Here is a 27,275-nt window from a genome sequence, read left to right on the forward strand (position 1 = left end):
AAATAAGAGTTGATACTGTAAGAAAATATGTAAACTGCAATATCAACAAGTATAGTAAAATAAATATGCCAAAATTTTTACATATGTAAGCAGTGGGATTCGTATTGCATACCCTCGAGACAACACACGGAGGTACGCGTACCATAGATTGAACACCACTGACTTACAAGCGAACATTCTCATGGGGGCAGATAAAAAAGTTATTTTTTTCTTCCACCATGTTAATAATGCCAAAAGAAGTGCTTATACAAATTTTGGCCACTTGAGCGCAATTACGAGGGCCATCCAGAAATTTTAGTTTCCTAGTGCCGTTCACAGAAAGAAAACACAATTTCATGAAAAAAATTTATTTGAACAGATACAGCAATTGTTGAGCTTTTCTATCCCTATGTCGTATAAGTCTGCCGCCTGGGATCGGAGAAACTTTCCAGACCAGCGTTTGTTAGATTTTTTTTTGCAAACAACATTTTTTTTTAGTTTTTTGTAACATTCTTGCATTTTTAGTATCGGTATTTTTGTTTTAAATATAAGCAATATACTTTAGGCACGAACATAGTTTTTAGGCATTTATAGGACTTCATGGTTCATTTTGACCGTTTAGGTTCTAGAGAATTTTAATAGGGAATCCTGCGTACATGAAATGTAGACATATATCTTCATGCTCGACCATGCCGAAATGTAGTAATTATACACCTGGTAGCAGCCCTTTAATGGACATCATTAAAGTACACCTATTCATTAAAGTTCAGGTGTTCCACCAATCAGAAAATACCATTGTAGCAATATGAAAGCGCAAGTATCGATTATTCTCGGATATGCCACGGAGGCTGAAAATCCAATACTATCGCAGAAGGTTATGTTGAAGAATCGATGCAAAATAAAATTGAAATCTCAAATCCAATATTAAACTCAGTCGAAAAAAACAACACACAAATTAACATCAATTCACCGTCATCTTCCAGCCTTTCACAAAGCACATTACCGCAAATTCATTTCACCAATTGCGCAATAAATCACCTATATTTGAAATAAAGTCAGTTCTGTTACTATAATAATTAGCGTTAATTGTAAATAATATTCAAATAAATTCAATTTGTCTTCTCGTTTTTCAATGTATAATTCAATTTCAAGGTTATATCAAGATTAATGTTTATTTTACTCTCTAGATTATATCAAGGTCAATGTCGACATTTGTTTCTCGGAAAAAATCAATACTTTCGCGTCTGCGCACATCTCTCAATTTACGAGGTATTGCACAAGATCAGTTCCGCTCCTCAGTCAGATAAGAATAACATGAATACTTATGAACAATTTCAAGTTAGAAATATGGTCGAGCATAAAAAGTCGTATGAAACTTGACTATAATGGTAATTAAGACGCTCGTATGAAAATTAAGAAACTCGCTTGCGCTCGTTTCATAAACATACTCGCGTCTTAATTACTACCATTAGGCCTATAGGCTCGTTGCACACGTCTAGGACGTACCAAACAAATAGGCACGAAACTAGAAATTCGTTCATTAGTCATAAACTTATAACAGCCTTAAACTTTAATAGAGTTATCCGTAATTCGTACAGAATAGGTAGTTTTAAAATAATAATAATAATAATAATAATAATAATAATAATAATAATAATAATAACACTATTTGACGGCGGATATAAATATTGCCAACTAACTAGATGGCTTTCACTTCTTGCCTCAAAGAATCTGAAGTAAAAGATAAAATGAATATTTTAATAATATGCGATTCCTTATCTGTCATTAAAAATGTAATCTTTCTAATTTACATTTTATCATTCTCCATTAAATAAACAGAGAGAATGAATATTTCATGTTAATGGAGAATAATGAAGGTTAACAATGAGTACGAACTCAGGCAGTAGCTATCAACTGGACCCAAGACTGCAGAGACCTCGCCTGAAATCAGCCAAATTCTGAAGCTCTGCAGACGACAGCCATATTATTAAACCATTATATTCGGTGCACGCACCTGGCGGCAAGACACTGGCAATGCAGTAATGACATATACACAAAACCTGTATAAATTATCACACTTCGCTCCCTAGAGAAATTTAAAACACGGCATGACGCCAACGTCCACCCTCGTCTAATGCCTCGTCCTCGTTTTTCATTAAAGAGGACAGAGGATGAAAACAATGTCAGCGCTCGTATTTTCTGTACGCCTTCACAATTTATGTAGTTTCTGCTTGTACTAAATTGCAATTCTATCTAGAACTCGAAGCCATTAATCTAACTGACAATCAACAGGATTACAAAATCAATCACACCAAAATTGTAATATTATTGTAATCGTTCTCGGCGGTTTACTACCGTAGTTACCGTACTTGCCTATAGAACTAGATCCAAGGAACCTGAGCTCAAACTAGAGATGTATGCTGATCGTTATAATGATTGTTTTTTGAGTCTCAAAAGACACCAAAAACTAAAATCAGATGAAAATATATTTTTCAGATGACAACAGAAATGAGGGAAGTTTAGAGGCATTGGAACTAGAACCACTCACTGCGATAAATGAAATAAAAAAATATATATATTGTATTCAAAATATGCTGGAAATGAAGAACAGAAATTCAAAAATAAGAGACTGTAAGCCAAAGCATTAGAAGTAACAGGGAAGAACTTTGAAAATAATGGATGACGATTAAATACGATGTAATTCGTGACTGATGAAGAAATTTCAACGAATATCATATCACCAGTTACCGAGGAAGATTCAAGACTGGATACAATCTGAAAGAGGGAGGAGAGGTCGTCCCAGAAGCACTTGAATGGATAATATTAGAAGATGGATGAGAATGGACTGGGAAGACAGAACAGAATGGAAGAAGAAAATGAAAGTGCAATAAACTTTGGACACAGGAAGATGTATATCTATTCATGATGATGATGATGATGATGATGATGATGATGATGATGATGGTGGTGGTGGTGGTGGTGGTGATGATGAAATTTAAATACAGTCCCTACCAAAAGTTTAAGGACACCCCTCCATAAATGATGTTTCACACCTATCATACTTATGTGAAATCTCCTGATATTTAAACAGGGACGAAATGCCTCTGAAAAGAAGTTTTTACTGCAAATCCAATCTGTCTATCTTCCAAACTGTGTATCTTCCAAACTGTGGATCACATAACGATTTTTCTGTAATGAGACATACTGAAAGTATATGATTATGTCTCATGACCAGAATATTGTACGAAATGGAAATATAAAAATCGGAGATTTATCCTTCGAAGAGGTGGAAAAATTCAAATATCTTGGAGCAACAGTAACAAATATAAATGACACTCAGGAGGAAATTAAACGCAGAATAAATATGGGAAATGCCTGTTATTATTCGGTTGAGACGCTTTTGTCATCCAGTCTGATGCCAAAAAATCTGAAAGTTAGAATTTATAAAACAGTTATATTACCGGTTGTTCTGTATGGTTGTGAAACTTGGACTCTCACTTTGAGAGTGGAACAGAGATTAAGGGTGTTTGGGAATAAGGTTCTTAGGAAAATATTTTGATGAGGGATGAAGTTACAGAGAATGGAGAAAGTTACACAACGCAGAATTGCACGCATTGTATTCTTCACCTGACATAATTAGGAACATTAAATCCAGGCGTTTGAGATGGGAAGAGCATATAGCACGTATGGGTGAATCCAGAAATGCATATAGTGTGTTAGCTGGGGGGCCGGAGGGAAAAAGACGTTTGGGGATACCGGGACGTAGATGGGAGTATAATATTAAAATGGATTTGAGGGAGGTGGGGTATGATGATAGAGACTGGATTAATGTTGCACAGGATAGGCACCGATGGCGGCCTCATGTGAGGGCGGCAATGAATCTCCTGGTTCCTTAAAAGCCGTAAGTAAGTAAGTATGAGACTTACTGAAAAATTACATATTTTGTAGGAAAAAAATTAATTATTCCAGAATGGGTTGACTTACATCAGTGAATTTTGGGATAGACTTAGACATATCTGAAATACTTACTTACTTACTTACTTACTTACTTACTTACTTACTGGCTTTTAAGGAAACCGGAGGTTCATTGCCGCCCTCACATAAGCTCGCCATTGGTCCCTATCCTGAGCAAGATTAATCCAGTCTCTATCATCATATCCCACCTCCCTCAAATCCATTTTAATATCATCTTCCCCTCTACGTTTCGGCCTCCCCAAAGGTCTTTTTCCCTCCGGTCTCCCAACTAACACTCTATATGCATTTCTTGATTCGCCCATACGTGCTACATGCCCTGCCCATCTCAAACGTCTGGATTTAATGTTCCTAATTATGTCAGGTGAAGAATACAATGCGTGCAGTTCTGCGTTGTGTAACTTTCTCCATTGTCCTGTAACTTCATCCCTCTTAGCCCCAAATATTTTCCAGAGAACCGTATTCTCAAACACCCTTAATCTCTGTTCCTCTCTCAAAGTTAGAGTCCAAATTTCACAACCATACAGAACAACCGGTAATGTAACTGTTTTATAAATTATAACTTTCAGCGTTTTTGACAGCAGACTAGATGACAAAAGCTTCTGAACCGAATAATAACAGGCATTTCCCATATTTATTCTGCGTTTAATTTCCTCGCGAGTGTCATTTATATTTGTGACTGTTGCTCCAAGATATTTTAATTTTTCCACCTCTTCGAAGGATAAATCTCCAGTTTTTATATTTCTACTTCGTACAATAATCCGGTCGCGACACATAATCATATACTATGTCGTTTCGAGATTTACTTCCAAACCTATCGTTTTACTTGCTTCAAGTATGCATTCTCTTAACCCGTTCAGAAACTTCCTCCCGCCAAAATTAAAACAGACTTTAGTGCAAACCCTCGTATTACCACTGTTTGACTATTGCGACGTAATACTTACAGATTTGACAACTGAACTTTCGAACAAGCTACAGCGTGTGCACAATATGTGTGTCAGATTCATCAGCAATGCTCGCAAATTTGACCATATGACACCTTAGTTCAGATATTTATCCTGGCTGCGACTCAATAACCGTAGATCACTTCATTCGCTTTCTCTTCTGTTTCGAGTTCTCCACACTTCTACTCCAAATTATCTTCGTTCCCGGTTTAACTACTTATCCTGCAATCACAATCTAAACACCAGGTCACAAGAGAGCCAAATCCTAGCAATTCCTCCCCATAGAACATCCCACTATTCATCCTCTTTCACTGTCTCCGTCCCTCGTGAATGGAATTCTCTACCTCAGAAGATTAGGGGCTGCCAGACAATAACTACTTTCAAGACAAAGCTAAACAATTTCTTACTGACGCAGACAAATTGAAGTTGTAATTATAATCATAATCGAATTTAATGATTTAATTATATTTAGGTATGATTATTATTATTAATATTATTAGTACATAATTATTTCATTGGAGTGTTGGGAAGGTAAAAGAATTGTTATGTATTGTATTGTATTATATTGTATTGTATTGTATCGTATTAATTATGTTTTGCTCCTTAGCAATATAGTAATTTTGTATGTTTGTATCGCACTGGTTGAGTGGAAGAGAAGGCCGAATGGCCTTAACTCTGCCAGTTAAAATAAACCATTATTATTATTATTATTATTATTATTATTATTAAAGTAATAATAATGAAAATAATAATAATAATAATAATAATAATAATAATAATAATAATAATAATAATAATAATAATAATGTATTAAAACTGTTCGTATCATTCAGAAAAAAAATTGAAGTCCTATTTCGTATGGTACCTCTACACATAAAAAAGGAGCTGGTGATGCGATACCAAAAGAATTTCAGCAGCCTATTCGCTAAATTAAACGTCAAAAGCCTCGCCCATTTGAGCGAGTGGTGCGAAGGGCTGTCAGGCTAAACAAACTCCTGACAAATTGCGTATTCAGCTTAAAGCTCTTTACGAAGAGTCAACAAGAACAAGAGAGTAATTAATTGGAGAACCCGGTGGACTATAAACGTTAAGGAATGAATTAACTGTTGCTGTTTAAAATGTCAACTCAAACTGTACAGATGCAAATTGTGTTTCACTGCCTTTCAAAATATTTATTTGATGTGCAACTTTATTTTGGAGTTTTGCATTGCATTTCCATTAATCGTACTTTGATATTTCAAATTTATTCAAGTGTTGCGGTTTTTTTTTTTTTTGCAGTGTATTAGATGTAAAGAAAAGTTGTGAACGTTTATTTACTTACTTACTGGCTTTTAAGGAACCCGGAGGTTCATTGCCGCCCTCACATAAGCCCGCCATTGGTCCCTATTCTGAGCAAGATTAATCCAGTCTCTATCATCATATCCCAACTCCCTCAAATCCATTTTAATATTATCTTCCCATCTACGCCTCGGCCTCCCTAAAGGTTTTTTTTCCCTCCGCCCTTCCAACTAACACTCTATATGCATTTCTGGATTCGTCCATACGTGCTACATGCCCTGCCGATCTCAAACGTCTGGATTTAATGTTCCTAATTATGTCAGGTGAAGAATACAATACGTGCAGTTCTGTGTTGTGTAACTTTCTCCACTCTCCTGTAAATTCATCCCTTTTAGCCCCAAATATTTTCCTAAGCACCTTATTCTCAAACACCCTTAATCTCTGTTCCTCTCTCAAAGTGAGAGTCCAAGTTTCACAACCATACAGAACAACTGGTAATATAACTGTTTTATAAATTCTAACTTTCAGATTTTTCGACAGCAAACTGGATGACAAAAGTTTCTTAACCTAATAATAACAGGCATTTCCCATATTTATTCTGCGTTTAATTTCCTCCCGAGTATCATTTACATTTGTTACTGTTGCTCCCAGATATTTGAACTTCTCCACCTCTTCAAAAGATAAATTTCCAATTTTTATATTTCCATTTTGTACAATATTCTCGTCACGAGACATAATCATATACTTTGTCTTTTCGGGATTTACTTCCAAACCTATCTCTTTACTTGCTTCAAGTAAAATTCCCGTGTTTTCCCTAATCGTTTGTTGATTTTCTACTAACATATTCACGTCATAGGTTGTGAAAGTTTATTGAACTTAATTTGTTAATTTAAAAAACAATCTTATTTGTATACCTAGCTTATTAATATTATATTAGTGAAATATTTTGAATAATTACAACTCGTGATGTTGCTAGTAAATTTATCTCTGAATATATAGCCCTCTGCGGTATTATAATTTCTTGGTAGGTATATACGTAAAGAAAATAATAAATATATTGACATGATGTTAGAAAGTACGAGTTACTTTAAAATATCAAGCTTAATTGATACATTTAACTCATCCCTGTACATCAAAGTAATGAATACGAGTTTTTTGTTTTCGCTTCTTTATTCTTAAAATAATGGCAAGAATTCAAATAATTTCAGGATTATATTATAATATCTACGCATTTATTTGCAAGTAGCGTTAGGAATGCAATTCGAACGCATTTGCCATAGGAATGCTAACTTCTCAGTCAACAGATGTGTTATAAAATACTCTTGTAGCAGTAGCTTACGAAAAGAAAAATGTTGTAAGAACGTGAAAGCATTCTAACGGACAGAGAGAGAAGGCGACTCTCAGCTGAAGTTCACTCCCATATATGTGCAACACGATCGAGTCCAGGTGTAGTTTTAACTATATTCAATCTTCTATAGAATAAGAGTGCTTGATCTTTAGAGGGAGTAAATGCGGTCGGAACGTGGCACTGATCACATCATCTTCTTTAGTAAATAGGCAAAAAAAAAAAACAATCACGACAGCTCTACTTCCGTCTCTCACGCGTGCCTCAACCGGGAGTAAAGGCTTGGTTTTTCTGAACCGACGCATGCGACGTGCGAGGTGCGAGGCCCGCCTCGCACAAATCCGGACTACACGAGAGATAGTGAGTGGTTTCTATGGCTGCGAGATGCGAGGTCTGCGCACTTCGCAGTTACAGAAACCAGTCACTATCTCTCGTGTAGTTCGGATTTGTGCGAGGCGGGCCGCGCACCTCGCACGTCGCATGCGTCAGTTCAGAAAACCCAAGGCTTTAACGGATAGCTTTATGTTTAAATTTGTGCATGATATGCAGATCCAGTAAACTTAGGTTCCATTCCCTACAGAGAAGTTTAAAATTTTCTCCCTTCCACATGAACTAGGAAGTGTTCCTTGTTTTGTCTTGTTTTTCTATTATATTGTCTTATGCGGAATACCGGTATGTTTTTTATTCGGTAATTTAACAACGATATTAGGTTATTTAGAGTCGCGTCGATGGCATTGTTGATAGCGAGATGGTATTTGGCGAGATGAGGCCGAGAATTCGCCACAGATTAACTGACATTCGCCTTACAGTTGAGGATAACCTCGGGAGGGGGGAACTCAAATAGGTAATCAGCCCAAGTGGATACCGATTACCGAATCCATTTCCGAACGCAACTCCGGATCAGCAGGCAAACGCGCTATCGCCTGAGCTCTGCTGGTGGCCTATTCGGTGTCCTTGAGTCATGCTATGCATACGACAACGAAGCACAATAAAGTTGTGGCTGGGTAGTATTGGTTTACAATCCTTACAATAGTGAAAAAGGAAACGGCTTAAAAGGATATATTATTGAAGAGATGTTAAAATAAAAAATGTACATCTAACTGAATAACAGTTAAACGTCTAGAAAAATGACTAGATTTTACTAGACTACATGGAAGATTATCTACTAAAGGTTACAAACTTTGGATTATCTCAAATCAACACAACCTACAAATAAAACAAAAGTAATGGCTTTCTGGGAAGCAAAAGCTCGTAGAAACAAAATTCCTATAAATAATAAAATTACAGAACAAGTTAATTCTTGCGATAATCTTGGTTAAAATATTTCTCCCACATCTCGAAAGACACGGAAAATAAAATAGCCAAATTTCAATAACTCGTAATGAAAACAAACGTGAGCCCAGAAACCACATTAATATTTAACAAAACATAAGCGTTCTGTATGGCTCAGAGATGTAGACACGTAACTTAGAACATATAATCAAGATCAATATAAGCATTAGAGATGAGGTTTTTAAGGCCTTTAACCCTTAAATCAAATACCTTGCAGCATTGACATGAGTGCGAAATATCGCGGACTTGACATCTAGCGGAGCGGCGTGGAATTACGTCCACAAATACAAATATTAACATAGCGGAAATCGGACGATTGTTTAAAACGTGAGTTACTAATGTGGAATAATATATGAGACACTTAAGAAATGTTGAAGAATATTTAATATAACATTATTTTATATCAAAGCTGCATATTATGAGAAATATTGCATGCTTCATATTATTTTCCGTAATTAATTGTTACGTATTTTTTCTTTGCTTTAGTGAGACAAAATTAATTCCGATGAATTTACAATAACGCTTTATATACCCATTGCTGACAACTGCAAAGATAAAAATGGTAGTAATCTGATGCTTGTAATAATTAGTAAGGGCATGTGGACAACAATAAAACTTAATTTTCTAAAACCTTAAAATTTCCAATACAGTTAACTTTTATTCATTTATTAGACCTAAATAAAAAAGCTAATTTTTATTGTTCTATCAACACAGAGACAAAGGCATTAGGCCTAATAAAGAACTTTTTTGACTCACATTTTATGAACTCTCGGAAATCGAAAGTACGATTTGAAGCAATTTGTAATGCTGTAATTGTAGCAATTATAAACAGCACACTATATACACCCTGACATTTTAACACAGCACTAATTAATAAAACTATTAACTAGCCCAGCAACAATATACATTTCAGTTGATTACAGCTTGTTTCGCGAGTATCTCCACACCGGCCGCCTAGGTAGCAGCACCAGCGTCGTTCGCGCGCAGAACTGCTAGCTGTCCGGTATTAGAGAGAATAATCGAAAAAGGATAGCTGCCCTTGAAAAAGGGGTACCGAGCGGTAACAGCACCTAACAATATTGACAATATTAACAAGATTAACAATATTTTATTTTAAATTTAAATTTTATATTTATTTTATAGAAAGGTATTTGCTTAAATTGGCAAAACTTCATTTCTCACACAGTTTATTAAACCGTGTCGGACTGTAAAGAAAACAACTATCGCAATGTCCATACTTCATATGTTGTAAGTATAGTATTGTGAAATTTTAATTTTCCTACCAATGTTTTTCTATTGTTCTATTAAAATTACAGCATACAGTCTATTAACCTGTTGTATCTTATGGGATACTTTGCGAATTTAAGGGTTAACAGGACATACGCCACTAAATCATCATCAGCAACATAATTAAATTCGCGGAAAATTGAAAACTAAAAATGTTGCCGGCATCAACACATACAGAAGCAAATAGCTGATCACTTAAGAAGAATTACTCCAGGCAGAATCTTACAGAAGCTCTTAAATTTTAAACGACCCAGAAATAGAACAATAAAAATCTTCAGAAAATGACGCGACGGAAGGATCTATTCATTCATAATCTGAATAAGAATAGACCGTGTGGTTTAGGCACTAAACGATTTAAACTACTCATGATGAAAAAAATAATATGTTAATAAATGTTCAAGAAATAGTCTAGGAATATCATGCATGGTACTATTTACTGATTCATTTAATATCCAAAGGAAATAAATATAGACCTAGAGACTGCGTTTGCATACTCTTCTCCTAAAACATTTGGAAAGTTTAAGTCATTGTAGAATGTGTCATCGAACCATTTTGTCATAATTTCGATCAAAAACGCCTGAATGCTATAAGCTGTCCTAACGCTTCCGAGAGTTAAGACTGGTTCACAATGAACCGAAAACGGAAACGACAACGAGAACGAGAGCGGAAATATTGTTAAAGCAGCCTTAATGTATTTAAATGTGAGCATTCACAATTAACTATTGTGAATGCTCACATTTAAATCAATTTATTTTAACATTATTTCCGTTCTCGTTGTCATTCCGTTTCCGGTTTGCTGTGAACCAGTCTTTATCATGAATTATTAATAGGTCTAATAATAAATCCGAAGCCGTTTCTCACACAGCTGTTTCTAATTATGACTAAGACTGACAGGGGCTGACGTAATGAAATTATCGCTCGAATTTATTAAGCACATCAATGCTATAACGGTTACATGACTCCTTAATTGTTTCAGTTCCGCAACGCTTCGAAATCAACGACGAAACGTAATAACAGAGAGTTCGATACTTTCATTCTGTAGTATTCTCAACGTTTCATACAGTTCGATTTCACTTTCTTCTATATATGGATGCAGCCAAAACAAATTTCCTTTCACGTCACGACTGCGTAAGTTTGTTTCTACATTAGGCTGAGGAGTTCGTTTTAAATGCTTATCCTGTTCCTTATTTAAAAAAAAAAGTAGAATCTTCAGCTTTACATTCGCTTTAGGTAATTTGAGGTGAGCGTATGGCACTTTTATAATGCCTGTATAATTGCCTATTTTCAGTTATAACTAGAGAGCGGAATTTTAGGCCCTAAAAAGTGGCATTTTAGGCGCCTAAAATAGACTCATAGGGTCGATTTCTAAAACACGGACGAAATCGTGGTTCCAAACCTCGGCTTTTAAACCACAATCGAGGTCTGAATCCTTATGCAATTTCTAAAACGAAGTCGAGACCCGGCTTGAGAAGAAACCGAGGTTCGTGGGTTTTATATAGGCCTATGGCAACGCAGCTAAGAATCGATTTTTATTCCTCTGCACAGTCGATATTATAAATAAATGAACATCGGGATTAATACTTTTATTGAATTGCAGTAAGTCACGTTCTTTTGTTCTCAACTAATTTGTTATATTTACTAATTTACAGAATATACGTGCGTTTAAAATACTAGCATTACTAGGGAACGGATTTTTAGGTACCAGAATGATATTGCCCAAATAATTAGCACAAATCGAGCGTTTATGTTGTAGTTTATCGTTTGTTCATAACTACTGCCAACATAAACAACCTGAAAACCCGGTTCTAAAGAATTAATAATCTAATATTAACTGGATTAAAATTTCAATTGAAACTAAAATGTAGTATGGTTCTGGTTTCACATATAATAGATTAGTACTATGTGGAAAGCCCCAGTAGCATAAAACTTAAAATAATAAGACAAAATCACGTTTGCTTCATATTCTTGTAGGCCCACATCATTTTCGAGTATTAAATGAAATGTCCAAAACTACTGTAAAGACTAAGAATTAAGATATATCGTCCTATAGGCATAAAGGTAGAATTAACATATAATATTATATCTTACTTCCCTGAAAGCAACACGAAGATGTAAAAAATTGTCAACCTGTCGCCTCTTGCATTTCGTTGCAGATTATTATTTAGCATTTTTGCTAAATTTTGCGTTGATTTCTTCGAAAATCGAAATATTCGCCAGGCATTATAGTCGTTATATAGTTACAAAGGATTATTCCTGTCTCTCATCACTCTAATCCGGGGATTTAATACCCGTAGACACAAATTTTCCTTTGATAATCATCCAGCTGATCTACTACCTCCATCTTTTATACATGAAGCCGTAGTTTTAAGCCTGCCCCAGCCGTGGTGTCTACTTCAGACCATGGTTTCGAGCCGTGGCTCAGAAAAATGAAAAAGATCTCGTTTTATAAATCCAAACGCGGTTTAAAGCCATGGCCGTGGTCTAGACCTTGTTTTAGAAATCGACCCATAGGGTGCTATTCATAGACATTTCGCTAATCCGCGCTACAAGCGTGCTAAACTATACCCGGCTATCGATTGGTTACTTGTACAGGATTCATATCATATCACGTCGCTAACGCTGGTTTATGAATACGAAAAACGCTAGTTCGCTGATCATCCACCGGAAGCCCGCGCTAAGAATGTCTATGAATACGGCCCTTAAACTCCTTTATTTAGGCTCTCTTTGTTAAAGAATGTCACTAATATAAGATTCAACATTTATTTAATGCAAAATTCTAGGATTAAAAGAAACTTCCACACATTTCACATTTTACAGGGTACACATGCATACACAAAATGAAGACACTAAGAGCCGTATTCATAGACATTTTTAGCGCGGGCTTTCCGTGGATTATGAGCGTTTTTCGTATTCATAAACCAGTGTTAGCGATAGGATATGATTTGAATTCTGTACTAGTAACCAGTGGATAGCCGGGGCTAGCTTAGTACGCTCGTAGCGCGTGCTGCGAAATGTCTATGAATACCGTCTTTAAGTTAGTGTTTTTCATTCACTAATCACATTTCCATAGTTTGCTTCACAGTAGAAGTAGATCATCAGCACTTATTGTGGCTATTGTGTCGCTCACAAATAGTGAGAAAAAGGACAGGGTTGTTATCTGTCTTGGAATGTAAGAGAATGCTTATTCGGGTACAACCCAGCGAGTTTGTGTTAAATTGCTGACAGACAGGGGAAGATAAAATAATAATAATAATAATAATAATAATAATAATAATAATAGTAATAATAATAATAATAATAATTTGTCCTTAAAGGAATTCTTTTACATCCCAGTAAATCTACTGATATGAGCCTCTCGCATTTAAGCACACTTAAATGCCACTGATCTGGGCCGGGATCGAACACGCAACCTCGAACACAGAAAACCAGCGCTATACCGACTACGCTACCTAGCCTGACTAAAAGTTTGAATTTTAGAATTGAAAGATTGTAAGAATGAGAAGGGGTGGCCCGGAGGTACTTTTCTATTGTGTTGTTCACTGCTAGGAAGGAGTTTTTATCTGTCTTGGAATGTAAACGGTACAGGATGTTAAGGAAAAACGAAAAAGATGCAAAAATAAAAAAAAAACTTAAAAATAGGCACTAATGTCGAAATAGGCATTTCAGGCACTATAAAATCCCTTCATTTATACCTATATTTCCATCAAAAATGCAAATATTAAATCTCAAGCCTGTATGTATCAAGGAAAAAAATAGGTTTTTGCTTAAATTCCGCTCTTTAGTTATAAGTGTATGTATATTCGTCACTGGCTTTAGGTGCCCAAAATAGTAAATCGATGAAAGTTCGCCATTTTTACCACCATTCATATGGAGCAACTGCCTATGTCAGAGGCGGGCAAAATGTAAGGAGCAATTGGACGGAGTTACGCAATAATAGACCAACCGACAATTTGGAAAGAGAGAGAGAGAGAGAGAGAGAGAGAGAGAGAGAGAGAGAGAGAGAGAGAGAGAGAGAGAGATTTGCACAAATCTGTTGATGGCAGGCTAATTTAACTCGGAAAAAAAATGCGATATCTGAACTTTGCTACTATTTATAAGCAAAAATTCGTTTATTACATAAAATCCATTTATTTATTTTGCTTTGAAATATTAATTCAGCTGCTGGTCTCTTATTAAAAATCGGTTCGAATTTTTTGGTATTATTTGCTATTTTTTGTAGTAGTATGGATGTCATAATACTTCTTGCATAAAATGTTTTATAAAAAACAGATTTATTTCAATGGCCAATATCTCGAAACAGGTTTTTGGCGCTTGGATCACTATTGCTAATCACCGTCCAATTGCTGCAGCGTGCATGACAACAAAATGACAAGATGGGAAGAACAAGAAATACATTACTGATATCTACGGTTGGATGGGGGAGTAGTCTGACTTCATGGAGATCAACATTTTGTGCACTCTGGATAGTCTCTAGCGAATTATGTGGTCTACGCTTCTCGTCATCAGTAACACCCTAGATCATATGATATGTAACAGATAGCTCATCCCTATGTTAAAATCGGTAACACATTGAAGAGAACAAGTCCACAATTGTGGAGTAACGGTCAGCGCGTCTGGCCGGGAAACCAGGTGACCCGGGTTCGAATCCCAGTCGAGGCAAGTTACCTGGTTGAGGTTTTTCCGGGGTTTTCCCCTCAACCCAATACGAGCAAATGCTGGGTAACTTTCGGTGCTGGGTCCGGACTCATTTCACCGGGATTATCACCTTCATTTCATTCAGAAGCTAAATAACCTCAGATGTTGATACAGCGTCGTAAAATAAAATAAAAAATTGAAGAGAACAACCGCCAGAATCGCCACCCGTCCGCCGTAAATGAACATGAGATGGCAGTACAGTCGCTAATGCAATTCAAAATGGAATTATGACGTAACTCTTCATGTAACAACCAGATGGCAGCATAGTAAACCTGACAAAGTTGTTACCGTCAAAGCCTATAAGACCGAGCTATCTGGATATATATTATCTAGGGTAACACCTATGAATGAGCCACGGTCGCAGAGTCGAGGAGAATAACGGGAAGTTAAAGGCCTCGCAATTGCACCCAATTTTTTTACCCATATTAATGTTTAGCGGTATTTGCCACCATGTGCGATCACTTGCACCACACAATTTGTCATTTGTTGAAAATGTAGGTAATAAAATAATGCCGTTACGTGTAGATTGGCGAAAGAAAGGAAGAAAGAAACAAATAATGAAAAAAAGAAAGGACGAAAATGCAGAAAGTTATACTTGTACCAACAACTTCACATATAATAAGTTAATAACACAGCTATACATACAGGAGTAGGCTTAACAGTATCAACAATAGTAGTGCTACCTATTGCTTTCATCGGTAGTATGGACTACCCTATTTGATCACACCAGAGACTATCATAGACAAAAGTAACGAATGACCCTGCCTGTAAATCCAGAGGTGGATTGTTTGTGTAGGTACTTAAACCGACATTTTCACAGAAGTAATAACAATTTTGAGGTCACAGGTAAGTGGAAGCAATTAAATGCGACTATTGTCTGTGGAGACAGTCGAGAAGGGAAGAAGTCGGCTATAGTTTACGGACCACGTGGCGAAGAGTTGACTAACCTGAGTCGGCGACAGAATTGCATCCGGTGGCTCACAGATGCAGAACGAATGTATGTCACGTGGAGGTAGAAAATTATAGCATACCCAACACTGACGAGTAATTTGTGTCGAACGATGTGGACCCAACGTCTCAAGGTCTGAAGACATTTACCCACAGCTGCTTTTCAACTACGGACTTGTTTCAATTTCAACAATGATCATACATATTATTATCACTTTCGTCTTCATCGCCATCACCAATTCCTACACTTCATCACCATTCATAATAATAATAATAATAATAATAATAATAATAATAATAATATACGCTAGATAACCGCTGCATTTGATAGCGTAGTAAAATAAACCAATAAGAAAATAAAAATAAAGGCTACAAAAAGAAACGATATTAAAATTTTACAAAGTAACGCCTGTTTATTTCACAACAGTCTATGGATCCAAAGCATGGACAAAGAACAAGTCTTTCATTAAAACTTAAAATCTTCTCGATGAACTTAACTTACAAACTTATAGCAAAATTATATAAAAATCACGCACTAGTAAGAAACAGACTTATTTTCATTAAATAAAATATGACTAAAGAAATAAAAACTAATATTTATAAATTAGGCCTATTACACAAAATCTGATGATATGGCGTTGTTAGCAGAAGGGGAAATGATACTGAAGGATATGCAACTGGAGCTAAATGACAGCTGTGAGCAGTATGGGATGAAGATAAACGAAAATTAGACGAAGAGCATGGTCATAGTGAGAAAAATACAGAAATTAAACTTGTGAATTCTAAATGAGGTAGTAGAACAAGTGGACAGCTTCAAATACTTGGGATGTACTATAAGCAGTAACATGAGCTGCTGCCAGGAAGTCAAAAGGAGAATAGCAATGGCAAAGAAAGCTTTTAATAGAAAAAGGAGCATCTTCTGTGGATCTCTGGAAAAAGAACTAAGGAAGAGACTTTGTGTAACATTGTATGGGGTGGAAACATGGACATTACGACAAAGTGAAGAGAAGCGAATAGAAGCATTTGAAATTTGGATATGGAGAAAAATGGAACGTGTGAAGTGGATAGACAGAATAAGAAATGAAGCTGTGTTGGAAAGAATGGGTGAAGAAAGAATGATGCTGAAACTGAACAGGGAGGAAAAGAAATTTATTGGGTCACTGGCTGAGAAGAACTGCCTACTGAAGGATGCACTAGAAGCAATGATGAACTGGAGAAGAGTTCGGGGTAGAAGAAGATACCAGATGATAGACAACATTAAGATATATGGATCATATGAAAAAACAAAGAAGAAGGCAGAAAATAGGAAAGACTGGAGAAAGCTGGATTTGCAGTGGAAGACCTGCCCTTTGGCAGAACACTAAATGAATGAATGAATGAATGAATGAATGAATGAATGAATGAATGAATGAATGAATGAATATACAAAATCTACTAAAATGGAAGTGACACTAGGCTCTTGATTGATTTACAAAAGAATAACATTAGGATAGCTGAATTTGACTGCCGTAGGGGAAGCCTTCATAAGACATAGCAGAATAAAATAAGAAATTAATTTCTCTGAAAGCAATGAATATTACTACATCTGTCGTAAAAATAATTAAAAACCAAGCCTAGACATGTGTGGCCATTTGCGAAGGATGGGGAATGAACGATGGCCTAGAAATGTTTTTCAATGATCACCACTGGGGAGATATAAACGTGGAAGATCAAGATTATGTCCAAACAATTGAAGGGTTCAGAACCATAGTGGATCAAGCGCCATTTACTAAAACCGTAGAAAACAGCTGTTAAAATTAAGTTACCATAAGTCAATGGAAACATATAGAAAGTAATATAAAGTATACACATTAAAACTAAATTATATATCAATCTTCATTAAACTATGGTATTCACTTAACTTTAACCCTTGCTTTCTCCTTTTTTAATAAATGGCGCTTCAATTATGGAATAACGGAATTAGAAAGAGGGAGATTCTAATGATGGATACAAGTGAAAACTTAAGACTGCAAACTTCCAGAGGGAAAAGACAGAAGAAGAAGAAGAAGAAGAAGAAGAAGAAGAAGAAGAAGAAGAAGACGACGACGACGAAGAAGGAGAAGAAGAAATATTACTAAAATAAGACAATAGTGAAGGAAAAAAAGAGAAAGATGAAAATATTTTATTGAGGTTGGCTTAACTCAGGGGATCTGTAACGGCTATTAATATTTACATATTATGTATTACATTCTAATCTAGCTCACTTCTGGGAGATTTCCATACTGCATAACAAGGAACTAATTCAACAAAATCGATCGTGGAATGTGTATAAATCGTACTTCGAAATCAGAGTTAACATAAACGCGTTACAGGTAGAGCAGATATGATCACATCTATGAAACACAATAGCCTACATGTAATCCACACCGAAACCGCGTATGAAACCTAGTCTGACACCAAGTATCAGTGTCTCTTGAGTTTCCATGGGAACCGTGACGTCCACTGCGAAAGCCCAGATTATGCAAACAGGAGCAGAATTCATTCGGACCATACAATCATTTACAAGAACTCGTTGCTAACTCAAGTGCTTCCGTCAGATGAGCTCCTGACAGTAATTTATTGAAAAGGAAGGCATGTGATATAATCGAGCGTAATGACGAAAATCGAAAGTAACTATTTTCAAAAACTCTGAGAAAACTAGAGCCAACATATAGTGATTGCAAAAAAATTACTGCAACAGTTGCATTTCCGCACAGGTGCCTTATAAATGTAGCATTCAAGTGAGTAACTCTCCCAAATTGCACGTCTTAAAAATATTTTTTTCGTACTAACAAGTAAAATAGAGTAATTTGTTCTTGCCAGAACAGATAGACCATAGAACAGGGCAAGTACATAACTAGCTGAATAGGTCTATTTCGATTTCGAACATGGCATGAAGATTTCACCAGAAAAAACCAAAATAATGGCATTTGAAGGTACAAACCCAATCCGAAGCAAAATTGTTGTTGAAAATGTGATTTTAGAACAGATAAATTCCTTTTCATACTTAGGATGTAATAAAATATACGAAGGAGAGAATGATGTAAGCAGAAAAATTAACAAATTTTTACAAATATTAGGACTGCTAAACCATACCCTAAAACCAAGTTTAGTACAGAAAAATTCCAGAATAAAGCTATATAAAACCCTTGCACTACCAACTCTCCTCTATGGAAGCGAAATTTGGGATCTAAAACAAAGAGATATCAGCAGATTAAGAGCAGCTGAAATGAAATATCTGCGACGAACTGCAGGATACACACTTCTGGACCACAAGAGGAACGAGGATATACTGCAGGAACTCAACATGTAACCATTAGAAGAAAAAATTACAGAATACAGAAAAAGATGGCTTGAACACATTTCTCGTATGGAAGCTCGCCGGACACCCCAAGAAATGCTAAAATACCACCCTCAAGGACGACGACGACCTGGACGTCCACAGAAACGTCTACTGGATCCTGTATAGCTGGAACCGAAACAGGCCAACAATGGCCTAATTTTGTGCCTGGAATATGATGATGATGATTATTATTTTTTTGCCAAATTTTGATCGGTTTAACCTAAAGGTTTACGAGGAGGTATAATTTTGTTTATTATTCCAGAAATATTTTTATCATCTCATTCTTTGAGCATTTTCCACAGAAGTTTATCTCCCACCTACTGATAACACTGAACAAAAGTTTTTACTTTCTGTCTACCTCCGAAATAAAAATAGGTGAGTATTACTAATATGTGTGCCCTAAATCTGAATTTAAAATCCAAATTGCCCCATCACGTACCATTTTCCGGGGAAAGTGAATTGAATTTTTTATGAAAAAACTTCCCTTTTTATTTTTCCCTGCTACTGATAAAATTATAACAGACTAGAGATTCAAAATGCCTCATAATACTTGCAAAATGTGTAGTGGATATAGAAATGATGTTACAGTTTAAAAAACAAAAAACACAACAAAAATAAAAATATTTTATGCGTAGGCTATAATGAGAAATATCTCGAAATTTGAACTGACCATTTAAAAGGGATTTCTGGATGACTTCCGTTTATAACTAGACCCAGGACTGTCTTTTACAAGGAACCAACAATAGTCTGCAAGCATGCTGGATGATGATCTTCCTTTATATCGCCTTTTTATTACAGATATTTCTTGATGAAATCTTTCCCCATGCTCGTCGCTAATCGCTTCAAGGTTAGGAGGAAAGAAATCCATATGAGAATGTAAAAAGTGGATTTTGAGAGACATATTATGCCCCATTTTCTCATATGCACTTAACATGGTTTCCACAATTTCGATATACTTGTCTGCCCTAGAATTTCCAAGGAAATTTGGGCAAATATCTTTGAAAGCACGCCATGCCATTTTTTCTGTAAAGGAAAGTTTTTCCTCAAACAAAGAGTCAGCCATAACTTTGCGAATTTATGGACCGATGGCTTCACTCAAACAAAAAACTCTTTTTTTTTAATACTGAAAACAACACCCTTGTTTGTTCATTGCATAGACCTCACTTTGAACTGTTATAAAATTTACTGAATGGAAGGGACCAATACCTGTCTATTTATTAGAAGTACAAATAAACATGCCAACAACCATAAGAAACCGGAATTAGGTTATAAACTCATAGAATGCATTAGCTTTTGTTTCGGTCTACAACCCCCAACTCGTGCCAGAGCGCTTATGGAAAAGTGAAATCATAGTATATCTTAAAACCCTTACGTGATATGAAAAAATATATGCATTTTCGGATTCAGCGCACATCAAACCATAAGGGACACACTGTTTTAAGTCGGAGCAAAATTCTTGTTGTTCAGTATAATGGATCCAATATATGACCACATATAGGCTATGTATTTATCCTTTTAATTCTGTATAATTGCGCGGTTATCTAGCTTTGGTGGAATCGGCGATATTGAGATGATATTTTGGCGAAAAGAGTTCAAGCATTCACCGTTGAATACCTAATAATTGCTTTAAAGTATTGACATAAATCGCGGCAAAAACTCAACCAGCTTATCAGTCCAAAGGGGATTTGAATTCATGGCCAAACATAGCTCACAATAATTGAGCTTCATCAGCTTTTATGGCCTGACGTTGGATTATGCTTGGGTTTGTAGATTGATTGATTGATTGATTGGACTGATCGGCAGACTGACTAGGATAACCGGGTTTATCTAACCCGATTGGCAAGGTCAACACCGATGTGGTGGACGGATGAATATACAATCATTAACATAAAATCAAACAACTCAGTGAAAATATAGGTTATACGACCTTTGATTATAGCGAAGAAATGAAATCTTTCAGAAGTTACAACACATATCTTTAGGGCACTCTTCTCTTTTCACCAAATTATACACTGCACACGGGAGGCGTGCGGTCAGCCTTTGGGCTAGGGCAAGCGTCCTTACAGTAACAGTAAGAAACAAGATTTTCGATGATTCATGTGACTGCTGCACCGACAAACAAAATAACCACATGCACGTGACTTTATTTAGGGCAACAATTACATCAGCTGATGCATAACTCGACGGACCCGGTTCTCTCTCTACAAATGACCTTTCCCCAGACAAAACTATACTGCACGAAAGCGTAATACACCGTTACACCAAAGACAGAAGTGTAGAGCCTGTATGAGTATACATCGACATAAACCTTCAAGATTTGACGATGAGAGAATTTTCTGAAAAACTCACACAATGCTGCACGCAGAATGTAACCTTTTCATTTCGTGGATTTAAAAAAAAATAGACTTCATAATATAATCGTCTGACTGCAAGGTCTTATAGCTACTACTAGCGATGAATAAAACTAACTGCAGCTCTCGCTCGCTGTGTTCGTTGCACTTGTCTTTCGAGTCTCGTCTCGTCATTCTCGTGCGCTTCGAGCCTCGCTCATCATCAGGCTTCGAGACTTCGGACCCAATAGAGCAGTTCAGTGGGAAATCCGCATAACAGTGTACTGAGCATAGTGGTAAAGCGTACAGTGGGTGGGGGTACTGTAGAATGAATGCCAACAAATACGCAAAGGAAAACGCTCTGGAATTGAAGGTTCTGACGAATAATTTGGTTTTCATACAAACTGTGTCTGAAACTATTACACAGTTAGAAAAGTCAGAGCAAGAGATGCCGGAAGCCCTCAAATTAATTTAGAAAATGATTCAGAGCAATAATGAGACATCAAGTACACCGGTACTGAACGTGTAAACAGAAATGAAATCAATTTTATGTAAAAATAACGGATATGGAACATTGTGTAATATAAACAGCAAATTAATGGACATAGTCACTCGAGAATGAAAGACTGTCTCTTAGTGACTGCAATGATGTTAGGTTTTTTCGTGTTACTCCTATCACGTCATGCGACGTAGAGCGCAGCTTTCTACAGTACAAACTTTGGCAGATAACCGAAAAAGATTTACGTTTGAGACACTGAGAATGTATCTTGTAGTAGGTACATTGCAACTCGGTACTGTAACTGCACTTCCTAAAAACGACCAATAGGATAAATGAAAAAATTAAAATTGCTGCATGCTTATTTCCACCATTAACACTGTGTATAATTAAACACAAATGCTTATAAAAGACAGGAGAATAAATGCTTTTCCACATTCTTTTGACATTATCATTGTGTAATGTATATTTACTTTCAGAATGTACATATGTGTTTCCCCATTCTACCGTACTCTACTCTCAATAGCAACATTTTTACCTCAACACATCTCTGTCTACCTGCAGCGAGTCAACAACCTATAGTGCATGCACAGTAAACTTATTGTATCGGCTCCAAAGTCTCGAAGCCTGCTCATCATTCTCGAAATAGCATTTTGTCGGCGTGGAAAGATTCCGTAACTTTGAATAACATACATCATTGAAATAAATAACATTATAAATGTTTAAATGAGACAAAAACACAAAACAGAACAGTATCTTAGTTATCAAAATGTTTTGGTTCTATTATACAACATTACCTACGGTTATATTAATAGGAAAAAAAAACAACAATTCTCAAACAAATTTGCATTTATAAGACTCAGAAAACATAACGTTAACATCTTTTTACCTGAGATTGCACACTTGATCTCAAATATATGAAAAGAAAATTCCTAGCATTTTAATAGGAGTCTAGTAATTAAATAAAGACTGGGGAACGGGTTATTATACACTGAAAGGTAGAGATGATGTTTCAAATAGGCTACTTGATTTTTATATAACAATTGTCAAAGTAGATAAAAGTTCAATCAGGTATAAACTGTGGCGATTCAATGCTGCCTGACGTTCGAGACTTCGGGAGTGATCAATCTCGACGTCTTGAAATACTCACGTCAACGATGCGACGTAAACAACATTGTCGTGCGGGTTTTCGGCTTTGTGGGTGCTGTTAGTCTTGCTTTCGCGATCGTTGTTCATCTCTAGCTACTACCTACTGAATAAAATTAAATATAATGAAACTATTATTACTATTTATATAATAAATTTTTCAGTACAGATGACAATAGCTTATCACACAAGTTTATGGTTTTGAAAAATGTAATTAATTTCACACAAGAGCTAGCGTCCTCACAATATTTGGCAATTCTGGGGAGATGTTCATCAGTTTGCCTCCAGTTGTCGTAAAAATGGACCGGATGATGATGAGCTTGATGGTAAAGACTGGTCCACAATAAACCGGGAACGGAAACGACCAGAACGAGAACGGAAATATTGTTAAAAGAAATGCATTTAAATGTGAGCATTCACAATTAACGAGAAGCTTGCCGGAGCCCGGTAACGGGAACGTCAAAGTTAATTGTGAATGCTCACATTTAAATATCGGTACATTTATTTAACAATATTTCCGTTCTCGTTGCCGTTTCCGTTACCGATTGTAGACCAGCCTTTAGGCTTCATTAGTACGAACATGTGAGTTAGCCCTTCTCTGTTTAAAAACCTTAGACTTGCTGCAGCTTCTAATTTTGTTCCCCCCATCTTTCTCACAATCGCCCTAGGCTTGTTGTTCTCTGCGTTTGAAATTCCAGTAATTATCCACCTGAAGCTTACGAGTTCCCCCTCCCCTCCAGCAAAAAGGGCATACGCCGCTATACAAACCCAAAATCTCCAAAATACAAGAAGCGAGATTATATAAACAACTGATTTGAGCTGCAAGTTCTGAATATTTTGGAATTTAAAATTTTTATCAGAGCTTCACAAACTGTGCAGAAAGTGTCTCTGGCAAGCCGCGAGGATTTCTCGTGGAGTGGGCATGAAATATTTGTAAAGGGAGAACTTTACATATAAACTTATAGTCTTACTAATAAACGCGTATAGTATTTATACGAGCCTTAGGCAGAGTTGGGACAGAAAACGTTACTAATAAACCACACATAAGCGATGGATGTATAAACAGCCTGTAACTATACAATGGGAATTGTTTTGCAGTAGTTATATACACGAAACCCCTTGCTCAAGCATTCTTTACAGAGAAAAAAATGACCGCCCCTGTAACAGCTGTACATATCGATTGTCATTTTATGATGATGGTTGCCTTGTAACAAAGACTTTATATTATTACAAAGGTTTTGCTTGTATAGAACAAACCAAAGAGGACAGAATAATTATAATAATATTGCTACAGCTGTACTCTTTGACCAAAATATAGCGTGGTAATCGATCAGGCCCAATTATACAGTATATACACTCACGTTCAATAAACTCTTAAGAAGACGAAAATGTAGGATGCCCAAATTTTGTTGTGAAAGTACTAAATATCTGCAGACTGTGAAGTGACGACATATCTTTAGAAACGAAGCTTGGTAAGCTATGTGACTGGTCATACATATTGTGCCAACTCTACATCTAAAGGTGTACGTTAAATGAATACGAACATTTCTGGACCGCAAAATAGAAAAGTACAAACTACAAAAATACATGAACAGTTAACGAAGATTCAGCCTCAAGTAGGCCTACAAAGTGTACTTATTTTCAAGGTAAGCGCATCTCAATCTTTCATCTTCCCTTCCTATTACGTCGTGGACGAGCGAAGGGTAACGAGCCAAGGCATGAAAGATATGCAGCTCAACGGTGTGAATATAATATGTTCCATAAGAGGGAGAGGCGATGAAAGAAGTGTTTGCACATCCCACCCCTTCAGCCACATCCTGCTATTAATTGGATGATTTCAATTATTTACTACAGTGGTTTACATAAAGGGACCAATTTAACACCTTCATTCAATAAGGCGCTTAATTTTATTTATATTAAAACATATTAAATACGACGAATCTTATAGCAAAAAATTATGCACTGAATAGGAATCTTAAGATTCAACTTCAGAAGTGGAATGTTTCTCTTGGAAGTTGTGTAGGGTAAAGGTAGGGTGATACTAATAATATGATAGTTCTTTTTAAGAATTTTTTACAGATTTACTGAACGAGAGAAGAACCGGTTTTGTGCAGAAACTTATCCACGAACATTCCCTTAATACGTTGACGCAAAAAACCGATCTTCCTCTCGCTCAGTAAATTTGTAAAAAAATTCTAAAAAAGATCTATCATAATATTATTAGTATCAAAATATTACCAACCTTTACCCTATATCTTGAATATCAAAACTCGCGTACGAGAGCATAAATAAAACTATATACTCTTAGAAAACAAGAGTAATTTTTATCACTAAAAGGCGATAAGTTGATGAAGAATCCTTGGGATAGTACAATATTCTCTTATTAAATTGTAAAATCTATGACTACCGACAATTTCCATTTACTGCGATGTATAAATATAGGATTGATGGGCTGTAACTCGGACCAGAAGCGTTTCCGTACGTAGGTTCGCAAGAATTTGAACTAACAATAGACACACTCCCAAAATTTGGCCAAATATTTCAGCGAAAAACTGTACGTATGGATGGATGTATACTTTTTTTGTTAATGTTCACAACAATGTCTTATTATCCTGATTGCTTCGCCTGGCCTTTGAAGGTAGAGTTAGAAATACTTCTGAGGAACCTCGTAGCTGTGAATTTTACTAATCTTTCAGATTTTTTCCGTACACTACTCAAAATGATTTCCTATTCTTTTTAGATATTATACCTGGCAATAAAATCAATGGCATGATAAGCCTACTTTTAATTTCAGAAAACAGTTTAAGTTGACTATTACACTCTTACTACGTCATACTACTTTTGACCAATAAAACGGTACGAAAGGACGTATTTCAACCAATCATGGCTGCTTATCGCACAATTTTATCGCGTCCCTAGCATTTGTTTAATTTTATCGCGTCCCTAGCATTTGTTTCTTTGTTTGCCAACATTTGAAAGTGCGCTGGTCTGGACGTCAAAAAAAATATATATATATAAAATTACAAACCACTCCAGTCGATGCACAGCAGTTTCAAATATGACTCGCACTGGCATTCAAGAACAAGAATTAATAAAAATCACTGATCATACCTATCCATCTTCTGAAATCCGATTTACAAATAAATGAAGAGCACCATTCGGAAATCCTGAATAAGTTGAATACACCATGTAGGCCTAAATCAACGAGTTCCACTTTTATTATGCACACGTCCAATATAACATCAATTGAACCACCAACCACATTCAAATTTTAAAATTGTACATTTAATAATTATTCCTTTTAAAATTATTCATTCTGAAATCCTGAATAAGTTGAATACACCATGTAGGCCTAAATCAACGAGTTCCACTTCTATTACGCACACGTCCAATATAATATCAATTGGACCACCAACCACATTCAAATTTGAAAATTGTACATTCAATAATTATTCCTTTTAAAATTATTCATGTTTATTTTTTTTTGTCGTCGTCGTTAATTAAAACTTTTCTAACACTTGTGTATATTAGTTAGGTTATGTTATAGCTTCTGGTATATGATATTATGGATAGTCACGTATCAGAGATTGTTTAATATTAAGATTTATTGAAAATCATCTATCAAGTGACGTTGATTACTGGGATTCGGATAATTGAAGTGGAATGCAACTGTCTTAATAAAAATGAAACTGAATCAACAATGCCTTCTTGACTAGTAACAGGCCACAGAGTTCAATGAAGATTCCATAGTTGGCACAACTGCCATCTAGCGTAATGGTGCAATAATACATTTGAAGACAGGTTTATTTTCGTAAGTCAATTAATATTTTATTGTATTGGAGTACTTTGTTACTTATAATCAGGGAACGGATTTATATGGACTAAAAATATATGAAATATGTAAATATATATGTAGTTATTTTTACCAAAATATGGAATTAAATATGGATTTTTACCAAAATATGGAATTAAATATGGACTTAAAATTATAAAAAAAATGACTATGTACGTTAAATATTGGTACATTTTAATCAAACTAAACAAAAAATATAATGGACGTACCTTATCTTCCAATGTAGTTTCAACAAAACACAATTTTTATTGTCTGTTACCATAACAATAGGTTACAAACATTTCTTTCAAGTGCTGAAAAGTGAATCTT

The 27,275-nt window shown here is 35.8% G+C and overlaps 1 protein-coding gene across 3 annotated transcripts in view; it reads right to left on the minus strand.

The window, feature by feature from the left end:
- The window catches only part of LOC138704965 (uncharacterized), a 521,080-nt gene that overhangs the window by 231,086 nt on the left and 262,719 nt on the right, over positions 1-27,275 (minus strand). The gene's annotated exons all lie outside the window — the stretch shown is intronic.

This window comes from Periplaneta americana, chromosome 1 (assembly GCF_040183065.1).
Source record: "Periplaneta americana isolate PAMFEO1 chromosome 1, P.americana_PAMFEO1_priV1, whole genome shotgun sequence".
Lineage (NCBI taxonomy): Eukaryota > Metazoa > Arthropoda > Insecta > Blattodea > Blattidae > Periplaneta > Periplaneta americana.